Raw genomic sequence first — 11,048 nt, forward strand, 5'->3', positions numbered from 1 at the left:
CTGACAAGAGGTTAAATCACACATTACACTGCCTGAAATGTCTCCTAGTAATTAGATCAAGAATATTACTCTCTCTTCTTCCCCTTGCAGACTGCAGCTGATCAAAGCCTAATGATGGTGTCAGTGCCATTGGCAGAGCTGGCTGGGTAAATCTCCCCATCGGGATGGCAATCTGTCAGGGCAGCAAGCCCTGCTAAACAGCACAGGACATGAACACAATGGGGCTTGACGCAAAGTGGGCTAAATGAACCACATCCTTTACCAACAAGCAATCCGTCAGCTGTGCATCGTTAAAATTCATCTCTTTGTTTTTGGTGTGTGTTGGTGTGTTTACATGTACATAGTCAGCAGCGTTGTGTGCAGTAAGAGAGATGTTGCTGACATCCGTGAGCTTTATCCCCTACAACGGCAAAACTCACAAGCAGTGTATCTGCTGTACTTCGGCGGTTTAGTTTAGTTTATTTAGGATCCCCATATTCTTCCTGGGGGTCCGGCACAATTATAACCTCAAAACAAAAAACTTGTAAAAAGTTACACAGCACATCCGCACTTCTGGAATACAAGCTATTTACATATTCAAATCCATCTCTTTACATCCATTTTTACATACTAAATGCATGCATGTCATGTCCACTCATGTTACATCGCATCATATAAACTATTCATTCACAAAAACACGCTTACTCATAATTGGATATCAACCTAAATATTCGATTATCTATAATACAAATCTTCTAGTACACCTCTATCCACATTATCACCTTGTTTATTCTATTATCAAATCAAACTTTATTTCTTGAGCACTTTTCATGCCTCAGGCAACACAAAGTGCTTTACAGGATAAAATCAAGTCATAAGGATTAAAACAAACAGTGGATAAAAAGGCATTTAAAAAAAAAAAAGACACAAGCTCTTTCCACACACTCACACACACACACACAAGGACATAGAGCAAAGAACCCACCCACATTCCCCGAAAGACATCATTCCCTGAATACTGTCTCTTTAACTGAATTCTGGTTAATAAAACAACTAAAAACATTAAGTGATAAAAATTCTGACACATTCATTTGTATTTATTATACTTTTATCACCAAACCCTTATAATTATGATTTATATAGATACTTGTACTTTTGAAAAATAATCTTTTAATAATATTTTAAAGTGGTAGAGCAGATCTAAGCAGCACCTGGTCTCCTGATGGGGTGACGGGGAGGAGGGGGGGGGGGGGGGGGGGGGGTGTAGTGGCTATTAATTACAGAAAGTCGACACACAGCTAAGGCAAACCCTCGCAATGAGACCCTGAGATGTCAGATACACAGCAAGACGAATGCTTCTCTGTCACACACACACACAAAAAAAAAAATCCACGACCTGCCTCAGGACTCTTTACACACAAGTACTTTCAAGTATGTCTTTCATAACGTGGCCCACCCTCCTTCCTTTGCTTCTATCTCCATCACATTCTGCGGATGTTACACTACTTCAGGGAACAATTTCTGACTAATGTGCAATGGTTGTGCGGGAGCATGATAAAAGTTGACATTTTCCTTTTCTAATCCAACGCTTCCTTGGTAAACAACCTTGCCTTTTTTAAATGTGTGCGCATGAACGCGGGCGGCAAATACATCACCCACAATGGTCAATGTCATTATTTGCTCTCAAACTCGATGGCTGCAAACAGAAGGGGGAAATAGCGGGAGATATGCCAATCATTTATTGCTGAAAGATGTCTGACAAAAAGAGGCCCTAAATAAAAAAAATTTTTAAAAAAACCTGACAGCTTTTCTTTTCCATGTCAATCTGCAGCGCAACACGCTCCTGAAAAAGAGGCCCCGGACAACAGACACCTGCAAGAGAACTGACCCCAATCTTAACCCCACACAGGTGGTGCAGCTTTAACACAGGAGGCATGAAGAAAGGAAAGTGTCTTTAAATCAGCTTTCCTAGATTTTTGTAGACTACAACAGACACATCAATGTCTATAAAGTGCATTTTTCACGAAGCCCTTTTCTTAGCATAGAGTACACACATCTGATGGTTTGAGAGAACTGGACATGCTGTTTATGCATCAACACAGACTAAGTCTGTGGGATTTACTGATATATCATAGCATCATCTGAATATTAAATAAATATTTAAAAAAAATTTTTTTTAAACTTGCAAAAATGGTAAATATTCATGTTGTTCAAGCAGCGATCTCATTGCACAAAAGTCCTGCAAGAAAAGCGACTCCGGCGTGACTGTTGCAGAGTTGAACTGCTACACAGTTGAACTATGTACTGTGATTACAGCCAAACATCCCCCTGCATAGCGACAACCGCATCCCTGCACATTCCAGGAAGCACAGCCAGCTGAATACAGCAAATACACCAGAGAGGAGCAGATATAAACAACGTAAGCTAGTTTGAAAGCTGCAACGATATTTACTGTCTCACTAAGTGCATTTCATCCCCACTGCTTTTCACAGCAGCAGTGATATTTCAGCATGCAGTACAGAGGGGCTGCTGATGCCACAGGTCTGTGCACAGAGGGCTCAGTCACAGGCTGGAGAGAATGTTTGGACAATGAAGGTGTCAGACGCTCTGCCTGTCTGGAATAATGATTCTGCTCAACTGCTACAAAACACCCTCTGGTTCCTTAGGTAGTCCAATAAAAAAAAAAAAAAAAAAAACGAACTTGAAGGCTTTTTAAGTGTAACTGCTGAAAACCTCAGAAGAATTTCTGCCTTGTCTGAATCGGTACTTTGCTATCAGGGAGAGAGGTCTGCATTTGTTTCAAAACAGGCACTGAATGACATGCCAGAGATTAGCCTCTGAAGGTCACAGTCTTAGCCTATCCTTTCAGTCGCTTTTCACAACAGAACCTCGGGCCCTTTTGAACAACAGGAAGAATGTCATCTGGTTACTTTTCAAGGCACGGAGATACCATTCACTGAGTCCAACAATGGCTGCAAACAGGACCAGAGGGTTAGAAGGTTATAAAGGACCCCATTCTAAGCACCGCTTGCTCTCCAGTACACTGCACGCACACAGAAAAACACACACCCACACACTGAGGCCTGGAGAAGTGGTGTAACCCATGATAAGAGGGTCATGGCAAAGTGCCTTGCACTGACCGCTCTCCACAACAGCTCTCTTAGCTCAGCCTTCATCCGTCCACAGCACAGATCCAGATACCCGGACGAAACCTCTGAGCTCAAACGGTTTGGTCATGCCTCCAGAACCATCGGATGGTTTGTCATTTTTATAAGAGGACAGCTACACAAATCCTCAATCATTCCGGTTCCTGGTCAACATTAAGGAGAGAGAATTACAAACATAACATCAGCACAGCTACTCTTTTGGTAAGAAGATAGAAAAAAAAAAACACAAGCTCAGTGTTTTTAGTACTGCAAGATAACTGTCAACAGCTAGTGAAGGACTGAGATAAAACTCTTCAATCAGGTTGCAGAGCTTGTCCCACAAAGCCACTTAAACTACAGATGGAGGCCAAACACTTTACCATCTTAGTCTCTAATGAACCATCTGAAATATTCAAAATAAAGCCCAATTATCTGACCGTATTTTACATCTCCTCCTTCCCTAATCCTTTTGTAGCTGCGCCTTATCTTAATATCTGCACCAGCTATGACACTTTGAGCTCACTCCGCCTCTATCCCTTCCACATGATATCCCCTGCAGCTTTACTGCAGCTTTGTTGTGGCATTCTTTGTGACCTCGCAGACAGGGTCAGACTCTGAGCTTCCCTGATGGTAGCTAATGATGTCCTGATATGTACAGTTGGCATGGACATTGGAAAACTGCAGCAATAACCGCCGACATGCTAATGGAATCTATTAGGATTACTTAAGAGTAACATGGGACCGGCCTGGCAACCTCTTATTACGGAGCATTTGGTATTTCGGGTGGAGAACGTCAGTGGAGGGTCAGTGATCCGATTGAGACGTCCTTATCTCGTGCCATAAACAGATAACGGTATCTGTGCTGCTCCTCTGCTGTTCCTGTAAGATGAAGGCGGATAAACAACCTTGTCATCTGCAGTGTCTCCGGCAATCATCTGTCTGATCAGGACCGAGTCATCCTGGTGCACCGACTGCTCTTACTCTTGAAAATGTCACCAGGGGGTCTAGATTCCTCCATGATTACCCCTAAGCTAAGGACATCACTGTTTCAGAAATCCCTTTGGTCTTCTTGTTTGTAACGTCACTCTTTGGCTCGAAGCCTCAGGTTTGCTGATTGCACAAACTACCGAGCAAGAGTGCAGCTTTTAGCCCTAATTGGGCCTGTCAGCCAGCATGCAAATCTATGCACAAAAAAAGCCACAAGGAAAACAATATGACTAACAAAGACGCAAAGTGTATCTTGGAATGAGGCTTATCGCGTTCACTCAATGCAGACAAAATAAAATAACCCACATGAAACGATGTCGGTAGCATGCAGCAGCTGATCTGCAGCCTCAGCCCCGCAAGACACTCCTTTATCTCTGATATCAATAAGATGCCCATCATATCCTAAACACATGATCTAATATGCATCACGAGGGTGCGGTTATCATTTCTAAGCCTGACATTCGTGCTACCAAACATCTGGTCTGAGTCCTAAACCACACTTGAAGACATCAGGTGGCCTCACAGAGAGTTTCTCCAAGTGGTGGGTGGTTCAATGAGAGCGTGTGGGCTGACAGCTGCACTGGTGACTTGAGGAGCGAAAGGTGGAGCTGGCTGGCAAATCATCACCACCTGGGAAAGTCTCTACCCTGCTGCCCAAGAGCAGGGAGGGGGGAGTCTCATTTAGAAAATGGATGATATTCAAATGCTGCACTTCTAAAATGACTGGTTGAGGAAAATTAAAACCTGCTATTGCAGATGAAACGCTCCGACAACACCTGGGAGAGATTTAGCATGCACATGCTCCCGCTGGAATATGAAAGAAGCTAAATGTATCGCACTGGGAGAGAGCACACGGTTACACATTTCCAATTCAAGTACCGTCACTAAAATGTTCCATCAAATCACTGGCTTTGAATAACCCAAAATGAGCATCAGCCAAGTGGCTCATTCCAGCACAGAAAAATCATCACTTCAAAAAAAAATATGTTGGTTAGCCAAGTGATTTCACCGTCAACAATCACAGAATCAGCGCCGTTACTAATCAATGCATTTAATAGCTCCCACTGAAATCCAACAACAGTTGAAACATAAAAGCTACTCAAGTTCTCTGGTTCACTCTTTGTACCGTGTGATCTGTTATTCATAGTCTTGCTCTGAAGTCTCTGAGAAATAAAGCAGAGCTTTGATGTTATCCTCTTATTACTGCTGTCTGAAACAAGCCTAATGTTAGGATTCAGATCTTCTGGCTGTCACGTGGAAAACCTTCTACACTGCAAAACATCTGGGCTTTACTTAAGACACAACAAACATTTGATTTATTATAGGATAGCTAAGCATCAATCACTAATATTCCTGCCATTTGCCTTCAAAAAAGAACGTTAGATACTGAAACAATGGTGTCCATAAAACTGCGTAGGTGTGGATAACAGTCGTACTCACTCCTCGGTTTGATTGCTCCCATTCAAGTCACCTTAAACAAGCCGAATCTGCTTTTTCCCTGCAATACTTCATCGTCTACAAACAGCTGTAAACTGAGAAGCCACAGCAGCCCTGATGCAATGCAAGTATTCTTGAGAAAATTACCCTCCTGTACCCACAACCTAGATCAATATGTTCAAATATATTTGTCAGTGGCTTGCCGAGAGAAAAAATAAACAAGACAAGCTTGCTTTTCTGTCAGTTTGCCCTCAGCAAAGACTGTGGATTTGCAGTGACAGGTCAAAGAGTCAGCACATGACTCATGGGTAGAGGAGAAGAGACACTTCGAAAAGCCACGCAGAGATCTAATTAACACATGCATTCAAGTGGTATTTCAATTTGGTGGAACGCAGTAATTTTCTGCATTGCTGACCAGCATGACATGAACAAATGAACCTGCTCCTGACACTCAGACTGATTGCCTGGCTTTATAACTAAGAGCAAACATGAATGTCATTTTCAGGCTTAAATAAAAGCAAGGATGCGTTCATGAGCACAGAAAAAACACTCAAACCAAACCTCTTCGTCAAACACTTAATCATGGCATTGTGTAAAAAATGAATGTATGTATTATAAAAGACTTAAAACTTATGAATTACAAAGTATGTAAGGCATTTTATACAGATCTTTCCATGCATTTGCCAGGCTGCTGTCATTAGAGGTGAACCGCATTTTATAGATGGGACGAGGCCTTACAGTAATTTGCTGCTAAGACCTAATTAATCTTCATTGTGCTGGGAAACATAGCACCCAAATGCAAAGAAGGCTCCTTCTGCACGATAATTGCAGGGAGTCTAGGGGCCTGAGTTTCCCCAACAACAAGGTCTGAAATTTAATTATCTGCTCTTTGGAAAATGTAGGGGGAGAAAGCTACATTGCAAAACTGCACTTTGGGGCAAGTAATATCAGGGTCTTGTTTGAGTAAGCGCAGGATATCACTGAGCACATCCTCCCTGCTCCTTTAAATTAAACAGTCTCACCTTTGTCATGGAAAGATAAAGGAGTTTTTACAGACTTTTTTTTTTCCAAAGCAACAAAATGATCATGCAAATGTGTCAAAACAAGCTCTTATCAGACATTTCTCCACAATATTTCAATTTTTTAATCATCTTACCATGTGCAGTAATAGCAATAACTTCCATTGTCCCGTCAGTCACAGAGGAGTTGCTCTACTGCGGTATGCTTTAATAAAAATCCTTCAAGTTCCATGACATTAAAGAGCGATTACATCAATAAAGCCAGACTCAGAGCAGCCAAAGACAACACGGACAGGCTGTGGCAACATTAACATTCCGCCGCGTAAAGATCAGCCTTACAGGGGGAGAAACATCGATAGGATCCCATTAGTTAAGTGCGCCCTTAGGATACCCGAAATTTGATCAGAGATAGACCTTCTCCTTCCAGACACCAACCATTACAGCAACCAAAAAAAAAAGGGGGGAGAAAAAAAAAAGACAGCTGCTGTCCTCCTCTGAAACTACTCCTGTACTCCTCCTCCACCTCCTCAGTGGTCGAGGTTGTGCGGCAGGATCAGGACGAGCCCGGTGACGTCAACCTTTTGTTATCACCTTTAACACTTGCTTTTGCAGGTGCACACACACTTTTTCCCCTGTCGCTACACGAGGAGGTGCTATTTACAGTCACGTTAGGGAGCGATGGATCTGCACGTCCGCTAAAAGCAGCTGACATTTTCTATTTGGATAAACATGCACGCGCGTCTTCATTGATTATACTGAAAACTAGCAACAGAAACCACCAAGCAGAATGAAATATAGACTTTAAAAGCCGCACAGTCATAATAAGACTACCTTTAACTTCCTTTTGAGCTGGTTTCATCCATTTCATCCGATCTACAATTTCTCACGAGGAGGTTTCATTAAAGTATCAGAATTAAAATCGTCCTGGTTAACTTTGACCAATTTGTGGCAATCATTTGGTTTAGAAATTAACCCCACTTAATAACTACTGGTTGTTAAATTCCAAAAACACAACTAGCTATATATATTTAAAAAAAAAAAAAAAAAAAAAAAAAAAAAAAAAGCTCAACACAATCCCAGTTCAATCAGTAAACACCAGCTTTTCACAACAATTTTTCGGCTGCTTTTAAAGATGTGAATTGTCCAGTATGGGACAGTTATATAGAGGCTTTGTCATATGCAAACAGACAATAAAGGGGGAAGCATAGCAGAGCAGTAAACCTGCAGGTTGCTCAGTCAGAGTGCCAGCTGACTGGCCAGGTTGCTGGCTTGCTAAGCTAGCCAGACAGTCTGAAACATACACAGTCCCATTGTTGCCATCTCAGCCTCTCCTAGTATTTACGCCACGGTTTTTACAGGATGCCACGGAGAACCGGGCAGCAGGCGTGTCGTGAAGATGCAACTACTTACTCTCCGTATACCTCGGCGAAAGGCATCGTTTAGTGCGTGGCCATGGTTTAAAAGGGACAGATTTTCTCCCGATGCCCTGCGCTGGCAGAATCACTGCTCCTGCTGCTGTCTGCGGCAGCAACTTCCGGCGCATGCGCTGTTAACTGGTAGCGTTACAGACTGCGCCGCGCGCTACGCCGGGCTCTAGAGCGGTTTAAAGGGACAGTCCGCGTGCAGCGTCCAGACCATAGGTCCAAACCATAGGTCCAGACCAGACCAAAGGTCCAGACTATACAGTCTATGGTCCACACATGTGTACAATGTAGAAAATAATGGATTTTTATGTTGTTGTTGTATTTTTTTCTTTCTTTTTTGGCCATTTACTAATTGGTTTAAAAATTATTTGACAATATAAATTCTCTATAACACCTTTATCTATCTATCTATCTATCTATCTATCTATCTATCTATCTATCTATCTATCTATCTATCTATCTATCCATACATCCATCCATCCATCCATCTATCTATCTATCTATCTATCTATCTATCTATCTATCTATCTATCTATCTATCTATCTATCTATCTATCTATCTATCTATCTATCTATACACACATATACAGGGGCTTGTTCTCACACAGATACATTTTACTGGCTGCAGTTTTTTTCATCTTCATCCTGTATATTGATTCAAGAATTGGCTTGACCTCTATTACATTATCAGTTTGCATCACTGTGTTTGTCTCATATTGTATTATGAATCTTGTTGGGAAAGATTAAGCCCAGTGAGAGGACTCTTGGTCAATAGTGTCACATGCTTTGTGATTTGATGAAAGGTTCTATTTGTGCAGCCTGATGTGTATGGCTCCCTAATCAAAGACTTATATTTCTGTGACAACTAAAATAAATGACTCCATTACAATCGCCCACCTGCCCTCTCCACAGTATTGATATGGTTTTATTACCGCAGAGAGACACAGATGGACAACAATGAAGATTGGAGCGAGTTATGGGAATGCTTGAAAATACGTGCTCATGACCATGTAATGTCATGTCAAGTTAGAAGCTGCACAAAAATGATCAAATAAGATGGAGCCAGCGAAAATGACACATATTCAACCGCACAACCATCTCTGATATGATGCATTTGTGAAAGATGGGTCACATGACTTGGGTTCCAGTACAGACTGGCCTTATTACAATACTTCAGCCAATTTAAGCCAGCAAGCTTTACTTCCCCCATCAGCAAGTGAAAGCAGGAAGAATTTGGTCTGAAAGCCCAATCACACACAGCGCTCCGAGTTCAGCAGGTGGGGAAGTAGCAGCAGCAGGCTCCATCAGGCAATAATACAAAGTTAATGATGCAGAATGGTGTCTTTCTCCATACCAAAGAAGACGTCAATACAGGATGTTTAAGAACGCTGTTCCTAATTACGCTTTTTAAATTCACCACTGGCGTGATTGATGATTTCAAAGGGAGGCTTTATTGATCCACTTCACAGACAAGTTCCATCGATTGCAAGTCTAGAATGAATAAAAGTTTTTTTTTTCCTTTTATCTCCCCCACTGAGAGAAAGAAATTGTACAATCAGAGCATCACTGTGACCTATATGGGTAGTTTTGGAGCTAAATCACCTCTTTTAAAAGGAAGCCTGAGCGAGGACATATGGAGCAGTGATTGCTGAATCGAGGGACCTTCAGGGTGTCATATAAAATGTGACGGTAAAATCCCACTGCTCTCTCATTTTCACATGTAGAAAGCATCCATATATTCATTAATCAGTGGGATCCTTTACAAATAGCCTATCTGTGCTGGAGTTCTCAGCATGATAAAGTTCAGGGGAGTCTGTTTTATAGTAAGTCACCCGGCTGTGCAGCATCACGCCTCTCACTGCAATCAGCAGTGATGGAGTGATGGATGCTCCAGTGCACTGACAGATTGTTTTTTGCCACCTTTGTTCCCTGTTGACATGGCCATGCCTTGCACTTATACTCTGTTATTCCAGCAATGTCGCCTTATTAATGCAGAAGCTTGCGTTTTTGTTTTTTTTTTGTTTTATCTTTAATCTCAGTAAACTGACATGAGAGGTTGCAGAAACTAAAATGGCAAAACGTCTGATGTCACCTGCTTCAGCTGCAGAACTGGTTTTGTATATTCAGGGAGATTTGACCAATCAATGCAACGCGTTCCACTTGGATTACAGAAAACAAGATTGATTAGGAATCACCGGTGTGTTGAATTGCTTGGAAAGAGAAAGGGTTTTCCATCACAACATGCTGGATCTCACTGGCAAGTGCACTTCAAATGGCAAAGTGGGCTACAGCTTATGATTAAATGGTATGCAGGCAAAGCATTTTTGTCTTTTTTTTCTTTTTTTTTTTTTAAGAGAGCTTTTTCTGAAGGCCAAAGTTAATGCAGTTATAGAAAGAACTCTGATACACTCCCACGTGAAGTGGCCATGTGAGGAAAGCCCAGAGGGAAAAAAGGGCCTTGAATGAATTTGAGAGAGGCAGAGAGTGGGAGAGAGGCAGATGTAGAAAAAGTTCAAACATTACTGATCCTCAAATATCCTTTTGGTTTCTGGTTCAATTGGAATTCAGCAGTAAGTGTCTGCTAAAAGCTCCATTTTTGTTGCCCCTCCACTGCTGCTGAGCTTTTAGAGTTAGATGATGACAGATTGTGAGCTACCTGATATCCTTCATCATTCTCCCTAGTGGAGGTGTTTGTTCCAACCTGAGCAAGTCCTCAAGGACTAACAAACAGCCGGCATGTTTGATGGACTACAGGGAGACATCTGCTCTGCCTGGTTTTGCCATACAGGTTGAGAACAACATGTTACAATATTCAATCAATATGCAGACTGTGCCCTTTTGGTCTAGTGATTAGCCTTACAGACCTTGCGGTTAGAGTCATCATATCAGTTTATCAGTGTGAACTGAAGTGTTAAAGGGAGTGAATATGACAGCATGCAATGCTTTCATCGCGTTGGCATATTGCTTTAAGCACTGATGCTCAATATATCCTCAACAACATTGTCACAACTGTGCTTCAAGCACCCCCAGGGATAAGCTCTGTTCTGTGTACTCAA

At 41.9% G+C, this 11,048-nt stretch overlaps 1 protein-coding gene across 1 annotated transcript in view; it reads right to left on the reverse strand.

Moving 5' to 3' along the window:
• Nucleotides 1-8,078, reverse strand: part of fam222ba (family with sequence similarity 222 member Ba) — a gene marked incomplete at its 3' end in the record, with an annotated part of 30,097 nt that extends 22,019 nt beyond the window's left edge. Inside the window, exon 1 of the mRNA XM_079247775.1 lies at nucleotides 7,979-8,078. The remainder of the gene's footprint in view (nucleotides 1-7,978) is intronic.
• Between the last annotated feature and the right edge of the window lie 2,970 nt (nucleotides 8,079-11,048).

Source organism: Telmatherina bonti (genome assembly GCF_933228915.1).
Source record: "Telmatherina bonti genome assembly, chromosome: 10".
NCBI lineage: Eukaryota > Metazoa > Chordata > Actinopteri > Atheriniformes > Telmatherinidae > Telmatherina > Telmatherina bonti.